The 19,539-nt window shown below is 36.4% G+C and overlaps 1 long non-coding RNA gene across 1 annotated transcript; it reads left to right on the top strand.

Moving 5' to 3' along the window:
- Positions 1-485, top strand: LOC147611855 (uncharacterized). The gene is made up of 2 exons (XR_015263584.1): positions 1-207; positions 357-485. It is a non-coding gene; the product is annotated as an uncharacterized LOC147611855 (long non-coding RNA).
- Positions 486-19,539: the final 19,054 nt, after the last annotated feature.

Here is a 19,539-nt window from a genome sequence, read left to right as displayed (position 1 = left end):
TTTTATCTAAATTTTGCAAGCAACTTAACTTCTCTTTTATCTCTTATATGTAGGAGAAAATTGTGGGTCATCGGCCACATAAAGTAGAGGAGGTCAATTACCATAGGTTCCCCTTGTGATATAGATGCTTGGAATCATTTTTTGGATACCAAGATCATCAAGCAGGATCAATGGACTTAAGCAACAAGAGCCTTTGCCAATGAAGAGGTGAGCCTTTGCCAGTGAAGAGGTGAGTAACTAAATCATATTAGTGAAATTATATTTACATTGATACATGGTGTGTATCAATCATATTAGTGGAATTATATTTACATTGATACATGGTGTGTATTCATTTTTTATGTGTGGATGTGTAGGGAGACCATGAAGATGATGGGATTCCAGAAGAGCAATGCGGGGACGATGAGGAGGATGACCTAGCCTATGACCATCCCCTTTACTTTTTGTACTGAATAGTTTCATAAATACACATAATTATTTTTCAAGTATCTTGTTTATTTGCAAGTATGTCTCTACTTTAGCTATATTGATTGCTTTTTGGAGCTAGTCTTGTGACGATAGAAATGCCAGTGTTTGACAATCTGTCATGGCAATTTTTGAATGCCAAGACATGTACAAATAAAAAACTAGAGCACTCTCCTTGTAGGCTATGTGGTGCAGCATCAAGGAGATTTCATTTTTTTTTATTACATGCACAGGTGGACCACACTCACATTACAAGCATCTCCTCTCAACTCTCTCTCTCTCTCTCTCTCTCTCTCTCTCTCTCTCTCTCTCTCTCTCTCTCTCTCTCTCTCTCTCTCTCTCTCTCTCTCTCATACACACAAGAGCAAGAGAAAGGATAAGAAAAGGGTGCACTTAGTAAAAAGAGGGATTGTGTCATTGTATTATATGAGAATGTAGCTTATATATACAACTGGTCTCGTTATTCACACTTGGGTGCCCAAGGCCTAAAACCCTAACTAATAAGCCTAATCATTCGCTATATTTTCTCATAATATTTACAACATTTATAGTGCTTTTTCATGAAACTTATTGTGCTACTCTTGTTTGTAATAGAGAGTGCCTTTATTAATCCCAAAATGGGGTTAGCATCTCCCCTACTGGATGGAAGTTGGAAGTTCCATCCTTAGAACTTTTTCATGGCCTAAAAGCCTTTCACCAAGCTTGAATCTATAATGATTTCTTCTTGATTGAAGCTTGCCTAGTGTTCTTCGAAAATACAGATGGGTTGTCTAGAAGGATGTGTTTATGGTCTTCAAAAGTAACATTTATATAGCCATGTAAGCACTAGAGATAATGATAGTAATATAAATTTGATACTCTAATGGACCCCTAAGGATGTGCGTATGGTATTCAAATGTAACATGCATATAACCAAGTAAACACCAAAGACAATAATAGTGATATAAAATTTGCCACTCTATTGCACCCCTATTTATATCAAAACACAAGATCTCCTTATCAAAACGCTTTATGGCCTCCTTCTTGTGGTCAAGCAATAAACTAATAGTTTAATGTACATGTATCTTTGAGTAGGGGCCTACAATGAGTGAAAAAAACACAAGATCTCCTTATCAAAACGCTATATGGCCTCCTTCTTGTGGTCAAACAATAAACTAATAGTTTAATGTACATGTATCTTTTTGAGTAGGGGCCTACAATGAGTGAAAAAAGAAATTCAATTAATTAGTTGATGGCTTTTTTTGGGTTGCCTTTGAGTGGAAACATTAGAAAGCAAAGAAACTGAAATTAAGGTTTTTTTAAGCCTTAATCAAATAAATTGAAACGACGTCTACGTTCACTTGGCCTTTGCAGAGGAGAGTCTCGTGTTTTGCCTTTTGCAGAGGGGAGAGGTGACAGAGAGAGGAGGGGGCTGAGTAGAAAGGAGCATGCAGTACCTTATGGTGCATTTATTAAATAACCAGCCTCGTGAAATAACCCTCTCTCGTTTCTATCTTGATGTCCCTCTCTGATGAGTAGAATCTGAAAATGCTTGCGTTCAAGAGGGAGGAAGATCCCCCTTTCTCTCATTCTCTCTCTCTCTCTCTCTCTCTCTCTCTCTCTCTCTCTCTCTCTCTCTCTCCCCCCAAAATGAACATCTCGCTTTCTGACTTGCAAGCGAGTCTATCTATCAGGAAGAATCTTGATGTCCCTCTCTAATCAGTAGAATCTAAAAATGCTTGCGTTCAAGAGGGAGGAAGATCCTCTCTCTCTCTCTCTCTCTCTCTCTCTCTCTCTCTCTCTCTCTCTCTCTCTCTCTCTCTCTCTCTCTCTCTCTCTCTCTCTCTCTCTCTCTCCCCAAAATGAACATCTCGCATTCTGACTTGCAAGCAAGTCTGTCTATCAGGTTGACCTCTGTCGGGACAATCTAACATGTGTGAGTATGCTATCATGAAGGCAAAATTGCTCTTTTCTCCTTGGTTAGATCAGGGATACACTTGAATTATCTTTGGACAACGTGGCTGAATGGTTTGAAAATAAACATCGCCTATCATTAGATATGATATAATGCAATGTTAAAAGATCTCCACACCAGAATCTAATAAGGTGCCATTCACGCATCGAGCTTTAAAAAGTTGTGAAGAGTGTGGAGTCTTCTATGTAGACACTCTTCACAAAGTTGTGTGTGAAAAGGTGTGGAGCCTTCTATGACCAGGACATAAGAGTAGGTGTGAAAAGGTGCCATTCACATATCAAGCTTTAAAGAGTTGTGAAAAGGTGCCATTCACATATCAAGCTTTAAAGAGTTGTGAAAAGGTGCCATTCACATATCAAGCTTTAAAGAGTTGTGAAGAGTGTCTAGGCTCACACTCTTCATCACAACTCTTTAAAGCTCTCGATACGTGAATGGCACCTTTTCACACCTACTCTTATGTCCTGGTCATATTCAAAAAGATACATGTACATTAACTATTAGTTTATAAATAACTTTTTAGTCCAACCAAAGTGATCCTACTTTTCAAATGAAATTTCTGCTATTGATAAATTCATTCAACAGTTTATACTTTATTTATATATTAACATAAACATTGTAGGATTTTAACGAGTATAGCTATTTTGTTTTCATAGTGAGAATCTTAAAGTAAGTTAGAAATTTGAAACGATAAGAAACTTTATTTAGTACTAATAACTCAATAGAGAGTGACTAGAGAGTGACTAGAGAGAAGCCACAAAGCATTGCATAATCATTACCTATCTACATCGTGTTGGTTTTGTTTTTACAAGTTATTATGTGTAGATTGTGGGTTTTGAGTGAGATGGATTGTAAGTTATTATGTGTAGGTAGTGGAGTGAATATGTTGTCATTATTTGAGTGATGTGGATTGTAAGGCAGTAATACTAGTAAGGAAACCAAGAGAAGTTATTGTGTGGCCTCTGCTAAGTCTCCATTCTATTGATTATGGTTTCACAATGAGTAATAGATAAAATTTTTGAGCATTGCTTGAGTGATGTGGATTATGGCCTCGGGGGGTTCACTATAAGTAAACCCTATGTATCATGTGCGTTCAAGGCCTATTTTTTAAAAATCCCTTATCTATGAATTTTTTATGAATAAAACATACCCTTTTTCTATTCAACCTGTGAATACCCCCTTTAAATGGTACCTTCTGTATGTAAAAAATGTCTAAAAAAGGGATTTTAAAAATCCCTTCTATTGAACCCACGTGCTATGCTTACATATTTATGAGTGACCCCCCCCCCCCCCCCGAGATTGTGGCTTCTATCAGTCTCCCATCATGTTGGTTGTGGTTTGGAGTAACGTATGCATTGCTTGGTTGTGGTTTCACAAGGAGTAACACATGATTTCTTGGCATTTCTTAGCGATGTGGATTATGAGGCGGCAATGAATATTCCATTTCACTTTAGGACCAATATTAGGTTAGAAGGCTAGGTCATGCACGCAAAATATTGCATACATGAAGACGATGCAAATGTGCAATCTTTTTTCTCAGCTTCAACACCGAATGTTATGGTTGCTTTCTTTGTAAATATTATTTGGGATTGACTCTTGTAGAGGGCTAAGATTTAGTTTTTTTAAAGGCCATGTAAAACCATACTTGGGAGAAAGCTTGGAAGTGTTTTTTATTATTAACTTTTAGAAAGCTAAAGTTAGAAGGCTAAGGCTATTGAAAGCCATATGCTTTATATTTGTAAGGAAAGAATCGGGGCTTATTAGAAGAAAAGCATGGGAAAGATAATAAGAGAAAAATAGTTTTTTTTCACAAGTTTTGTAAAAGCTTTTGTGTTTTCTTCAGCACAAGTCTACGAAAGAGAGAGAGAGAGAGAAGAGAGAGAGAGAGAGAGAGAGAGAGAGATTTGATTCATTATGCATAACAAGAGTCACAAAGAGAACATAATCCTCACCCATCGTCATCACCAATGGTTATCATCACATCATTAGAAAGAGCACTACGAGCATGGTGTATCAAGGGAGGAGGCACCATATAAGCCTTGCCATTAGCCTCGCTCACATGTAATCTTTGTGTGTAGCTTCTTGGCTAGTGGGAGAGCTTAGAGCTCTTGTGCCTTGGCCTAGATTTGATTATGCACTACCACGCTTATGGTACGGTGATCACATTTTGATGGTTGTTTATTGGCACTCATTAGTGTGGCTTGGTTGGTTGGCCATAGTCGTGTATTTGGTGGCTTTGTCTGGTCATTTTCAATGGGTGTCTCTGGTGTAGTGAGAATGTGGAGTTCTGTGCTTGACTAGGTTCTTATAGATATCTGCATAGTTTTTTTTATTCTATTTAAAAATCATTATTAAAACCAAAAAGATAAAAAAAAAACCAAAAGTCCATGCCCGCTTGTTAGAATTCTAGAAATCCTCCTCTAAGGAGATTGTTTTTTTCAAGGAGTTCAATTCCGTGATGACTACCTTTCTTTCAAGTGTGTTCATGTGCATGCTTTATACTCTTGTGTGTGGGATTCTCGGCATTGCTTTTGTGGGCAATTAAGGGATGGGGCACTGTTACCGGTGGTGTGCCTACAAACTAGTTGGACCTATACCCTCTTAATGCTTCCACAAACATAAATTGACGCATTCATGTAGATCCTCAGACACATCACATTTTTGGTGTGGTGTGACCATGGAAATCTCTATTAGGGGGAATTTGAACATATTTTGGGCCTTTTCTAATGAAAGTAGTTAGCAACGGACCAATAGGAATAGAGGATTGTGCACATTTGGTCTCCTTTGAATATAGAGAGGGGGACTAGGTTTTCAATACTAATAATTACACTTGTCCCTTTCAAAAAGTAGGGGGGTTAGGGTAGGTATGGTCCCACCATTTTCATGGCTCAAAAAATCCTTAAAATTTTGAAATTTTTGAGATTCCCCCAAAAGTCACTTTCTTCCCCAAAAAACCCATCTCAAATTTCATTATAGTAAAAAAATTCATTTTCAAGTCCGCTTTCCCTCTTGAACGTCCAAATTAAACTCTCATTAACCTTCCTCCCTTCCTCTTCCATCTCTTTAAAGCTCGATACGTGAATGGCACCTTTTCACACCTACTCTTATGTCCTGGTCATATTCAAAAAGATACATGTACATTAACTATTTGTTTATAAATAACTTTTTAGATCCAACCAAAGTGATCCTACTTTTCAAATGAAATTTTTGCTATTGATAAATTCATTCAACAGTTTATACTTTATTTATATGTTAACATAAACATAATAGAATTTTAACAAGTTTTCATAGTGAGAATCTTAAAGCAAATTAGAAATTTGAAATGATAAGAAACTTTATTTAGTACTAATAACTCAATAGAGAGTGACTAGAGAGAATCCACAAAGCATTGCATAATCATTAGCTATCTACATCGTGTTGGTTTTGTTTTTAGAAGTTATTATGTGTAGGTAGTGGGTTTGAGTGAGATGGATTGTAAGTTATTATGTGTAGGTAGTGGGTTTGAGTGAGATGGATTGTAAGTTATTATGTGTAGGTAGTGGAGTGAATATGTTGTCACATTATTTGAGTGATGTGGATTGTAAGGTAGTAATACTAGTAAGGAAACCAAGAGAAGTTATTATGTGGCCTTTTTTAGACTCCATTCTATTGATTATGGTTTCACAATGAGTAATAGATAAAATTTTCAAGCATTTCTTGAGTGATGTGGATTGTGGCCTCAAGGGGCTCACTATAAGAAACCCTCTGTATCACGTGCGTTCAAGGCCTATTTTAAAAATCCCTTATCTGTGAATTTTTTATGAATTTTTTTGAATCTAAAAAGTTAATGTACATGTATCTTTTTGAATATGACCAGGACATAAGAGTAGGTGTGAAAAGGTGCCATTCACGTATTGAGCTTTAAAGAGAGAGAGAGAGAGAGAGAGAGAGAGAGAGAGAGAGAGATTTGATTCATTATGCATAACAAGAGTCACAAAGAGAACATAATCCTCACCCATCGTCATCACTAATGGTTATCATCATTATCATCACGTCATCAGAAAGAGCACTACGGGCATGGTGTATCAAGGGAGGAGGCACCATATAAGCCTTGCCATTAGCCTCGCTCACATGTAGTCTTTGTGTGTAGCTTCTTGGCTAGTGGGAGAGCTTAGAGCTCTTGTGCCTTGGCCTAGATTTGATTATGCACTACCACGCTTATGGTATGGTGATCACATTGTGGTGGTTCTTTATTGGCAGCCATTAGTGTGGCTTGGTTGGTTGGCCATAGTCGTGTATTTGGTGGCTTTGTCTGGTCATTTTCAACGGTTATCTCTGGTGTGCAGTGAGAATGTGGAGTTCTTGGGCTTGACTAGGTTCTTATATCTATCTGCATAGTTGTTTTATTTTATTTAAAAATCATTATTAAAACCAAAAAGATTAAAAAAAACCAAAAGTCCATGCCTGCTTGTTAGAAATCTACAAATCCTCCTCTGAGGAGATTGTTTTTTTCGAGGAGTTCAATTCCGTGATGACTACCTTTCTTTGAAGTGTGTTTATGCATGCTTTATACTCTTGTGTGTTGGATTCTTGACATTGCTTTTGGGGACAATTAAGGGATAGCAAACTATTACTAGTGTTGTGCCTGCAAACTAGTTGGACCTATACCCTCTTAATGCTTCCACAAACATAAATTGACGCATTCATGCAGATCCTCAGACACATCACATTTTTGGTGTGGTGTGACCGTGGAAATATCTATTAGGAGGCATTTGAAAATATTTTGGGCCTTTTTCTAATGAAAGTAATTAGCAAACGAACCAATAGGAATAGAGGATTGTGCACATTTGGTCTCCTTTTGTGAGATCCCACTGCCCCCTCCGTGCACCGGATTCCCGAGATTGCTAGCAGCGGAAGCAGCTCCCTCTTGCGCGGGACAGGGTTTCCCACTCGGGGCCTCGCCCTCGAATGTCCGGGTATGAGACTAAGCTAGTGGTCATTCCGAAAACCGAAACCGAGAAAATTTTCCATGCACGGAATGCAGGGATGATTTCACCATTTTTATTTTCTTAACGAATTCTTTTAACAAGGTCAGGATACTGAACTGCCTTCATCTGATAAAACCAGATAGAAGGAAAACTATTATATACTTAACTTTGAAGGAATGAATGCTTTTTTCCTAATTGAATCATGCACAACCGTTGATTTATTCTTTAGAGAAGTCTTCAGGATTCTAATTAACTACTCGAGTTCTAAGCGTAATCTTATTTATCAATTTTATTAATAAAACTCTACTGATTCCACCGCCCAACCACTGGAATAGTAGAACCAGACAAGTACTCACCCACCCATAATTGAAAGCCTTTCTTAACTTTTGCTTTAGAATACAAATACTCACACACTCCTCTTTAAACTTTAATTTATAAAACAATCCATTGGCAAACAATTACTGGGTACAGATGTCACAACTCAAAATTTCCATTCAATCCTTGTTTCTCACAAAACAGTATCACTCTAGACTCTCCGTTGAGACCAGCAGGTCAGCAACGAGATCCAGTAATACAGATTATAATAAGTTTCTCGTCATCATACATATATATCTTCCATGACATATACATGGGTGTCCTCGGCACCGCGAGCCCGTGCATCTCCTGGTCAGAACCCTCCCCAGGATTCTCCTTAGGTGTCCTGGCACTTCACTCAGGGACCGCTTTGTCGGCCCTCGCCCATCGTACCGGAAGCACCCATTTTACACCATACTCAGGCTAGTCAAGACCTGGGCCGGTTTTTGTCACGTGAGCCGTCCTTTGAACACTCCCCACCAGCTGTTGCAACCAAACTTCCCTTAGAAAAACATACTCAGGCTGGTCAAGACCTGGGCAGGTTTTTGCCGCGTGAGCCATCCTTTGAACACTCCCCGCCAGCTGTTGCAACCGAACTTCCCTTAGAAAAACACATATACCAAATGCTCCCTCGTAAGACAGTCCTTTAAGAAAACAAGGTTTCTATGCAAGTTTTCAGTTTTGATTTGCAACCGAACTTCCCTTAGAAAAACATACTCAGGCTGGTCAAGACCTGGGCAGGTTTTTGCTGCGTGAGCCGTCCTTTGAACACTCCCCGCCGCCAACTATTGCAACCGAACTTCCCTTAGAAAAACACATATACCAAATGCTCCCTCCAGCATTCTGGCGTAAGACAGTCCTTTAAGAAAACAGGGTTTCTATGCAAGTTTTCAGTTTTGATTTTCTTTTGAATACAATGGATATATCTTAATTCCGTATCCCAAGACTTCTAAATCACAGTCTGGATTCCCAAGCAGAATTCCTCGAATTCTGAATTCTTGATCCTCAGATCAAAATCAAAGGTCTCAACTTAGTTTTAGATTCGGTGGGTGATTTGAGTGTAGATTACTGAACTGGTCACATCGTCTATTCTTGAAACTGACGAAGGAATTATGTCTTGGTCATAGTCTGATTCAGGCTTTCAGACTGGAAAGGTTCTCTCTGAACTATCTTTATCGAAGGGTAATATTTCAATTACTACTTTACTGAATTTCATTCATTGAGTATTTGCTTAACTAAATTCAAAACTAATCACAAATTCCTATGAGGGATAAATTAATCATTTAACTAAAATTTCGACTTCGATAGATTTTTTGAATTTTCTCATTATCATCCAAGAGAATATGAAACGGTAAAATTTTCTTTCCCAGAGTATTTACTTAATTCATTTACCCATATTCATGGGATTTAAACAGGGATTAAAGAGAACTCTTGTTTTGATATAAAAATTCTGTATGCATCTATTTATGCATAAAATCCAACTTCTAAAGAAATAACACTTTTATATAAAATAAAAATCCTTTTATGCATTTATTTATGCATAAAAATCAATATTAGTGAAAGTAACACTTTTATAATAAAAATTTTCTTTTATGCATAAAAATCCATTTTGATGAAAGTAACACTTTTATATTTAAAAAAAGTCTTTTATGCATCTATTTATGCATAAAAATCCATTTTGATGAAAGTAACACTTTTATAATAAAAAATATTCTTTTATGCATCTATTTATGCATAAAAATCAATATTGATGAAAGTAACACTTTTATATTTTTTTATATTAAAAGTATGATTTTCATATCATAACTAATTTTATGCATAAATTAGATGCATAAAAGAAATTCTTTTATATTAAAAGAGTGATTTTCATCATAAATGATTTGTATGCATAAACATATGTATAAAAGATTTTTTTATATTAAAAGTGTGATTTTCATCATAAATGAAAAATATTCTTTTATGCATAAAAATCCTTTTTGATGAAAGTAACACTTTTATAATAAAAAATATTCTTTTATGCATCTATTTATGCATAAAAATCAATATTGATGAAAGTAACACTTTTATAATAAAAAATATTCTTTTATGCATCTATTTATCCATAAAAATCCTTTTTGATGAAAGTAACACTTTTATAATAAAAATTATTCTTTTATGCATCTATTTATGCATAAAAATCCTTTTTGATGAAAGTAACACTTTTATAATTAAAAAAATATTCTTTTATGCATCATTTTATGCATAAAAATCAATAATGATAAAAGTAACACTTTTATCATTAAAAAAATATTCTTTTATGCATCTATTTATGCATAAAAATCAATATTGATCAAAGTAACACTTTTGTAATTAAAAAAATTAACCAATATGCATCTTTCTATACATATAGAATTTATATCTAATGAAAATCCCTCTTTTATATATTTAAAAAAATCAATATGCATCTTTCTATGCATAGAATTTATATCTAATGAAAATCACTCTTTTATAATAATAAAAATATAACCAATATGCATCTTTCTATGCATAGAATTTATATCTAATGAAAATCACTCTTTTATAAATAAAAAAATATAACCAATATGCATCTTTCTATGCATAGAATTAAAATCTAATGGAAATAACTCTTTTAGAATAAATATATTTCTACTATGCATTTTTCTATGCATAGAATGAAAATGACACTTTTAGAATACACAAACGATAGGGATTATTCTTTTAGAATAATAAAAAATGAAACTTATTTCACAAAATTTTAGAAAATTTTGCCATAACCTCCTTTGTATGGCTGACCATTTTTCAATTTTTCCTATCTTAAAATTACTTTAAAATTATCCCGAAATGATTTTAAGCACTCTAAACTAATCAATTTTCACTTTTAAAAAAGAAACAATATGAAAAGTTTAATTCCAATAATTAGATTACTTAACTAAGATAAAGAAGGGCTGATTTTAAGAATGAGAGAGGGGGAAAGCCTTTCCAACAAGGCATAGCATCGATTTATCATTTCAAACAAAACAAAAATTAGAAAACCATTTAAAGAATAAAGAAAATATAAGATTTCTAACTTACATGAATTTTGGGACCTTTCCTTTGGCTTGATGGTTTGAGGGATCTACTCTTGTTTGCAACAAGAGTGGCTACCAGTTCTTTAGAAGAGGGAATGGTCAAAAACTAATGAATTATTAAGAAATTCACAGTTCTTGGCTCTTGGGAGGAGTAGAGTAACAGTGCATAAAACACTATTAAGCTTCAACAAAGAGGGAGGCTTCTATTTATAGGAAAAAGTGAGCTCCTAAAACCAAGCAAACTGATTCTAGAATTTTCCAAATCAGTTTGGTCAATTTTTGACCATTTTTAGGTCAGTTTAGCTTACTTTTTGGAACTAGACTTGAATTAGGAGAGAGGAGAGATGAAATATCTCAATTTTTGATAATTTAAAACTCCACCACACATGTGAAATAGGCGCCTCCTTCATGAGGGGGGAATTCCCATTGTGAGGTGTCAAAAAGCCATTTTTTTAGTATTTCCTTTGGTCCTTAGTCCACTCTTCATCTTATGTGAGTATTTACTCATTTTTGGGGGGGATTTTCTTTATTTCTTCTATTTATCTTCTCCACACATTTGGATGAATCTGATTGGCCCCTCAAAACCTTAATTTAAATTTTTTAGAAAATCTGGACCCCTAGGATAAGGCCTTTTGAACAGATTATACTTGATTTCTAATGCACCTTCTGAGAATCTTTTTGAACTTTTGTTTAGGGGGAACTTATTTTAATAAGAAGAGATATTTTTCATCCAAAAATATTCAAAATCTGAATAATCTCTCTCTAGAATATTTTCTCTCTCTAGGCCAAAACAAGTAGAAACAAGATCTTTTATATTTGTGAAGAGGTATTTGATTACAAGGGAAGATGCTGGACATCTTGAGAGGCTGGGGAGGAATCTTACATTCTCTCCCACTTGAAAAACACGAGATGTCCTCATCTCGCAAATTGGGGGTAATCCCACAACAGTTCGGCTTCTTTCTCCCAGGTGGCATCTTCAAAAGGATAGAACTTCCATTTGACCAATAATTCTATTCCTGAGAACCTTTTCTTGAACATCAAGGATTTCTTCAGGTTGGAGATCCATTTGCCCTTGGGTTGAAGAAGTTAAGATGTCATCATCAAGCACATGATTACATACTTTTTAAGAAGGCTGACATGAAATACATTATGTACTTTGAGATGAGGAGGCAGAAGAAGTTCGTAGGCTAAGTCACCTACTTTCTTTGTAATCAGATATGGCCCACAATATCTGGGGGATAACTTCTTGTACTTCCCAAGAGAGAGAACTTCTTTTGGGACGTACCCGAATGAAGACCATATCTGCTTCTTCGAATTCTCTGTCTGTCCTCTTCTTATCTGCATACAGCTTCTGTCTATCCTGGGCAACTTTTATATCTTTGCCAATTGCCTGCATCTGCTGCTCCATGTCGTCAAGCATCTCTCTGGACATCTCGACCAGACCAAGTTAATGGAGTTAAGCAATCTTGTCTATACAGAGCTTTGAAAGGGCTCATCCCAATACTTCAAAGATAAGAAGCATTGTACTCGACTAGGTGCAAATAGCTTAGCCACTTCTTGGGTTCCCTGTCCAAGCATGACCAAAGTATATCTTCGATTACTTGGTTTACCCTTTCCGTTTGACAATCGGTCTCAGGGTGGTAAGCTGTGCTGAGATCCAAGAAAGTTCCTACTGCTTCGAAAAATGCAATCCAGAATCTTGACCTGAATTTGGGATCTTGATCACTTACTATTCTTCTGGGTAGGCCATGCAAGCTGAAAATTTCCTTGAGGAACACTCTGGCCACATCCACTATAGTGTAGGTTTCTTTTACCGGAATCAGATGGCCATCTTTGGTTAGTCTATCAACTACCACGAAGATGGAGTTGTAACCTGATTGCACTGAAGGTAATCCAGTAATAAAATCCATAGTGATGCATTCCCACTTCATCTGGGGGATGTCTACATGGATGTAACTTCCCAAGCATTTTTACTCTCTTGGCCTTGACTTTTTGACAGGTCAGACATTGACGTACATGATTAAGCACATCCTTCTTTAGACCAGGCCAAAAGAAGCTTTTCTTCACAGACATGTAGGTTTTGATGAAACTGGGATGTCCTACAATAAGGCTATCATGGGCTTCATTCAGAATTTGACCCTTAGTTCCCTCATCATTGGGAATGCATAGCCTACGATTATAATACATAATTCCATCATCTAGGCTGTACCCTTGAACTCGGTTCAACTCCTGGGGAGTTTTGCTTTCCTGCATAAGCAGGGTAGGAGTAGGGCCAAATAATCTATCCTGCATTATCTTCTCTCTTGCTTCAATAATCAAAGGATTTGGCACTACAGTAATTGCAAGCAAGGAGGCTTTTCTGCTGAGGGCATCTGCTACCACATTTTCTTTTCCTCGGCGGTACTTGATTTCAAAATCAAATTCTTGCAGGGTTTGCATATCCACCTTCTTTGGCGCATATTGAGATCCTTCTGAGTGAAGATCCACTTTAAGCTCTGATGATCTGTCCTCAAAGTGAATCCTTGACCCAGTAGGTAATGTCTCCACAACTTCAGTGCATATACTACTGAAAGTAGTTCCAGGTCGTGGGGACAGCATAATTCCTCTCATGCGTTGTGAGTTTTCGGGATTCATAGGCCACTGCATGACCTTCCTCCATGAGTGCACCTCCCAGGGCAAAACCACTGGCATCAGTTACTACCTCAAAGGGTAGAGAGAAATCTGGCAGCTTCAGAACGGGATTGGTAACCAATGTGGTCTTCAGCTTATCAAAAGCACTCTGGCACTTGGCAGACCATTGAAACGGGATATTCCTCTTGAGAAGATTTATTAGGGGGAAGCTATGAGAGCATACTTTGGTATAAAAATTCTATACCAACCAGTCAATCCCAAGAATCCTTTGACTTCTTTCACTGTCTTTGGTTCAGACCAATCTATGACTGCTTGGACTTTAGCAAAATATGGAGAAATTCCATCTTTGGATAACCAAAAAGCCCAAGTATTCAACATGGTCAGAGAAAGTGTATTTGCTCTTTTTTGCAAAGAGTTGGTGCTTCCTTAGAATCTCAAGAACTTTTCTGACATGAGTTTCATGGTCAGCTGCATTCTTTGAATAAATCAGAATATCATCAAAGAAAACAAGAACAAAATCATCCAAGTATTCTCTGAGAATGTCCTGCATTAATCGATTGAATGTAGCTGGGGCATTTGTCAATCCAAACGGTATGACAATGAATTCATAATGCCCATACCGAGTATTGATGGCTGTCTTCGGGATATCTTGCTCATTAATCCTGATCTGATAATACCCTGATTTGAGATCTATCTTTGTGAAGATCTGGGCTCCACTTAGCCTGTCCAAACGCTCATCAATTCTGGGGATAGGATACTTATTATTAACTCAGCTGATTGAGACCTCTGTAGTCCACACAGAGTCTAAGTGTTCCATCTTTCTTTTTCTGAAAGAGAACTGGTGCACCCCAAGGTGAAACACTGGGTCTTACAAACCCTTGTTCCAACAGCTGTCTAAGCTGTTCCTTGAGTTTGATGGCTTCAGGAACTGGCATTTTGTACGTGCACAAGGCTACTGGCTGAGCTCCGGGGGTCAATTCTATCACATGATCTACTTCTCGAATTGGAGGCATCTCTGTTAGCTCTGCTGGGAATAAATCATCATAATCACTTAACCATTCAGGTTCTTTAGCTTTTAACTTTGAGTCTACCGGATTCATTTTGACAAGATAATTGCGCTACTTATTTCTAAGTCCTTTTAGTAACTTAGAAGCCTTTACTAACTGCAGACTTGGGGATCTTGAAATTCCAGTTCCTTGAACCTTGTTTCCGTGAAGGTCACGGAAGGAAATGGTTCCATTATGGACAGTGAATGTCAGCTTGATTTTTGTGGAGCCAATCCATTCCAAGGATCCCGTCGAAAACTCCCAAAGGTATAACTCTGAACTGACAGTCAGTTAAATTCCCATCTAGATTGAACTGAATACGATCTGTCTCAAGGTGAGTGAAAAGAATCTTCCCACTTGCCAATTCAACTTGCATAGGTTTCCTTGGTTTTTGATCTAAGACTAGCTTACGCAAGCATCCAAGGGAAATGAAAGAATGAGTACTGCCTGAATCAATCAAAAGCTTAAAAGGCTTACCCTGATACTCAGCTGGAGTATGAATGAAAGAGAATTGGCAATTTGGCCCTTGGTTTTCAATTGCAGCATAAATCTGTTCTCTTTCCTCTTCCACTACTTCTGCAATTGTGACTGCTCTGGCTGTTGTTGCAGTCTGAGGCGAAACTCTTTCTCTTTGGTTGCCCCAGTTCTGGGAAGGAGTTATGAGGCTACTCTCGAGGACGACAGAGGAAGATGGCTGAGCTAGAGTTCTCCTAGGATTTCCTGATTTGGGCGAGATGGACCTTGATTTGACTGATAGGAAGGGGCTGGTCTCTCCACTCTCAGTCCTTGACTTCCCTGTCCCCTTGACATGGCAGGAGTCGGGTAGTCTTTCAGCTGGTGACCAAAACCCTAGCATCCAAAACACCGGTTCTCGCTTTCGAGCTCATCCCTCTGAATCCTTGAAAGAGGTGGGACTCTTGAGAAAGTGTTCTGTGGGAAGGGTCTTCCTTCACTTCTGAATCTTCCAGTATCCTGATTCTGATTTGGGCCTTGCTGCCTCTTTGGGGGCGAAAAATTTAAAATACTTCTCGGGGTTTGGAATCTTTTAAAATTAGAGGGTGCAGGCTTTGGCGAGACCTTAACAAACAAAGGCTTTGGCAAAGTCCTTTGCCATTCTTACTACTTTGGCCATTGAGACAGGTTTGGCATTCTTTACTAAGGTGTCCAATGGCTCGTTCATTCCTCAAATGAACCTTGCCATCAGCTACTCTTCATCCAACTGAGGGGAATATTTGAGGAGAAGGGCAAAAGCTTGATGGTACTCTTCAATTATCCGGCTATCCTGCTTTAGTTCCAAGAACTCATTCATTTTAGTTTCAAGGGAGCCCGGAGGACAAAACCTCTTTCTGAGGTAAGCTTTAAGATCGGTCCAGGTCTGGGTATTCCAGTCGAGACGGTTAGTCTCGCAGTGATTCCTCCAAGCGACCTTGGCCGTTTCCACAATCTTTAACCTAGCGAGATCCATCTTGCTTCTCTCATTGTAGCCAGTTACATCAAAGTATTCCTCCATTGCTTCAATCCACTTTTCCACTACTTCACCTAACTGCTCCCCTTCACCCTTGAAGGGACCAGGCTGGGATCTGTGCACAGGGCTTTTCGAACATCCGGATCTAACTCTTCATCATCAGTGCCTCTGACGCTGACTGGTACTGACATTAATACATCGTCCTCCACAGAACCACATATACCGACGTCGCTCAAGAGGATCAGGAAAGTAAAGACCCTTAAAATGACGCACGAGTCTCACTCTGCTCACTCAAGTCGTAGCAGAGTTGATGAGGTGCTCAAATGCAAAGGCTATTATATCCTGACTCTGGGAGAGTTCAGAAATGCCAAATAGATTCGGGGTATCCATCTATAAATTCCAATTCAATTTATGAGTTTTCAATTTTTGAAGCTCCTTCAATATAATATTAACAAGCAAAAATATTATTTCCCAGATTTACTTTAAAGTTTTTAAGCAATTTCTGGTGCTGTTACGTAAATTTACAACAGCACTCTGATACCAATTGTGAGATCCCACTGCCCCCTCCGCGCACCGGATTCCCGATTGCTGGCAGCAGAAGTAGCTCCCTCTTGCACGGGGCAAGGTTTCCCACTCGGGGCCTCGCCCTCGAATGTCCGGGCACGAGACTAAGCTGGTGGTCATTTCGAAAACCGAAACTGGGAAAATTTCCCATACCCAAAAAGCGGGGATGATTCTACCAGTTTTATTTTCTTAACCAATTCTTTTAACCAGGTCAGGATACTGAACTACCTTCATCTAATAAGACCAGATAGAAGAGAAACTATTACGGACTTAACTTTGAAGGAATCAACGCTTTTTTCCTAATTGAATCAGGCAGTACAGCCATTGATTTATTCTTTAGAGAAGCCTTCAGGATTCTAATTAACTACTCGAGTTCTAAGCGTAATCCTATTAATTAATTTTATTATTAAAACTCTAGTGATTCCAGCCTATGGGTTAGCCACCGCCCAACCACTGGAATAGTAGAACCAGACAAGTACTCACCCACCCATAATTGAAAGCCTTTCTTAACTTTTGCTTTAAAATACAGATACTCACACACTCCTCTTTAAACTTTAATTTATAAAACAATCCATTGACAAACAATTACTGGGTACAGATGTCACAACTCAAAATTTCCATTCAATCCTTGTTTCTCACAAAACAGTATCCATCTAGACTCTCCGTTGAGACCAGCAGGTCAGCAACGAGATCCAGTAACAGATTACAATAAGTTTCTCGTCATCATACATATATATCTTCCACGACATACGCATGGGTGTCATCGGCACCGCGCAAGCCCGTGCATCTCCTAGTCAGAACCCTCCAGGATCCTCCTTAGGTGTCTTAGCACTTCACTCAGGGACCACTTCGTCGGCCCTTGCCCATCGTACCGGAAGCATACCATTTTACACCATACCCAGGCTCGTCAAGACCTGGGCAGGTTTTTGCCGCGTGAGCCGTCCTTTGAACACTCCCCACCGCCAACTGTTGCAACCGAACTTTCCTTAGAAAAACACATATACCAAATGCTCCCTCCAGCATTCTGGCGTAAGACAATCCTTTAAGAAAACAGGGTTTCTATACAAGTTTTCAGTTTTAATTTTCTTTTGAATACAATGGATATATCTTAATTCCCTATCCCAAGACTTCTAAATCACAGGTCTGGATTCCCAAGTAGAATTCCTCGAATTCTGAATTCTTGATCCTCATATCAAAATCAAAGGTCTCAACTTAGTTTCAGATTCGGTGTGTAGATTACTGAACTGATCACATCGTCTATTCTTGAAACTGACAAAGGAATTATGTCTTGGTCATAGTCTGATTCAGGTTTTTAGACTGGAAAGGTTCTCTCTGAACTATCTTTATCGAAGGGTAATATTTCAATTACTACTTTACTGAATTTCATTCATTAAGTATTTGCTTAACTAAATTCAAAACTAATCACGAATTCCTATGCGGGATAAATTAATCATTTAACTAAAATTCCGACTTCGATAGATTTTTTGAATTTTCTCATTATCATCCTAGAGAATATGAAACGGTAAAATTTTCTTTCCCAGAGTATTTACTTAATTCATTTACCCATATTCATGGGATTTAAACAGGGATTAAAGAGAACTCTTGTTTTGATATAAAAATTCTGTATGCATCTATTTATGCATAAAATCCAACTTCTAAAGAAATAACACTTTTATATAAAAGAAAAATCCTTTTATGCATCTATTTATGCATAAAAATCATTATTAGTGAAAGTAACACTTTTACAATAAAAATTTTCTTTTATGCATAAAATTCTATTTTGATGCAAGTAACACTTTTATATTAAAAAAATTTCATTTATGCATCTATTTATGCATAAAAATCCATTTTGATGAAAGTAATACTTTTATAATAAAAAAATATTCTTTTATGCATCTATTTATGCATAAAAATCTATTTTGATGAAAGTAACACTTTTATAATAAAAAATATTCTCTTATGCATCTATTTATGCATAAAAATCAATATTGATGAAAGTAACACTTTTATAATAAAAAATATTCTTTTATGCATAAAAATCCTTTTTGATGAAAGTAACACTTTTATAATTAAAAAAATATTCTTTTATGCATCTATTTATGCATAAAAATCAATATTGATCAAAGTAACACTTTTATAATAAAAAATATTTTTTTATGCATCTATTTATGCATAAAAAGCCTTTTTGATGAAAGTAATACTTTTATAATAAAAAATATTCTCTTATGCATCTATTTATGCATAAAAATCTTTTTTGCTGAAAGTAACACTTTTATAATAAAAACAATATTCTTTCATGCATCATTTTATGCATCAAAATCAATAATGATAAAAGTAACACTTTTATAATTAAAAATATATTCTTTTATGCTTTTTTTTATGCATAAAAATCAATATTGATCAAAGTAACACTTTTGTAATTAAAAAAATTAACCAATATGCATCTTTCTATACATAGAATTTATATCTAATGAAAATCACTCTTTTATTAAAAAAAAATCAATATGCATCTTTCTATGCATAGAATTTATATCTAATGAAAAATAATAATCAATATGCATCTTTCTATGCATAGAATTTATATCTAATGAAAATCACTCTTTTATAATAAAAAAATATAACCAATATGCATCTTTCTATGCATAGAGTTTATATCTAATGAAAATCACTCTTTTATAATAAAAAAATATAACCAATATGCATCTTTCTATGCATAGAGTTTATATCTAATGAAAATCACTCTTTTATAATTAAAAAAATAACCAATATGCATCTTTCTATGCATAGAATTTAAATCTAATGGAAATAACTCTTTTAGAATAAATATATTTCTACTATGCATAGAATAAAAATGACACTTTTAGAATACACAAACGATAGGGATTATTCTTTTAGAATAATAAAAGATGAAACTTATTTCAAAAAAAATTAAAAAAATTTGCCATAACCTCCTTTGTATGGCTGACCATTTTTTAATTTTTTCTATCTTAAAATTACTTTAAAATTATCCCGAAATAGTTTTAAGCCC

The sequence above is a fragment of the Cibotium barometz genome, chromosome 46 (genome assembly GCF_041138505.1).
Source record: "Cibotium barometz isolate CiBa-2024 chromosome 46, ASM4113850v1, whole genome shotgun sequence".
NCBI lineage: Eukaryota > Viridiplantae > Streptophyta > Polypodiopsida > Cyatheales > Cibotiaceae > Cibotium > Cibotium barometz.
Note: the sequence above shows the minus strand (reverse complement) of the source record. Positions and strands in the feature narration are given on the sequence as shown.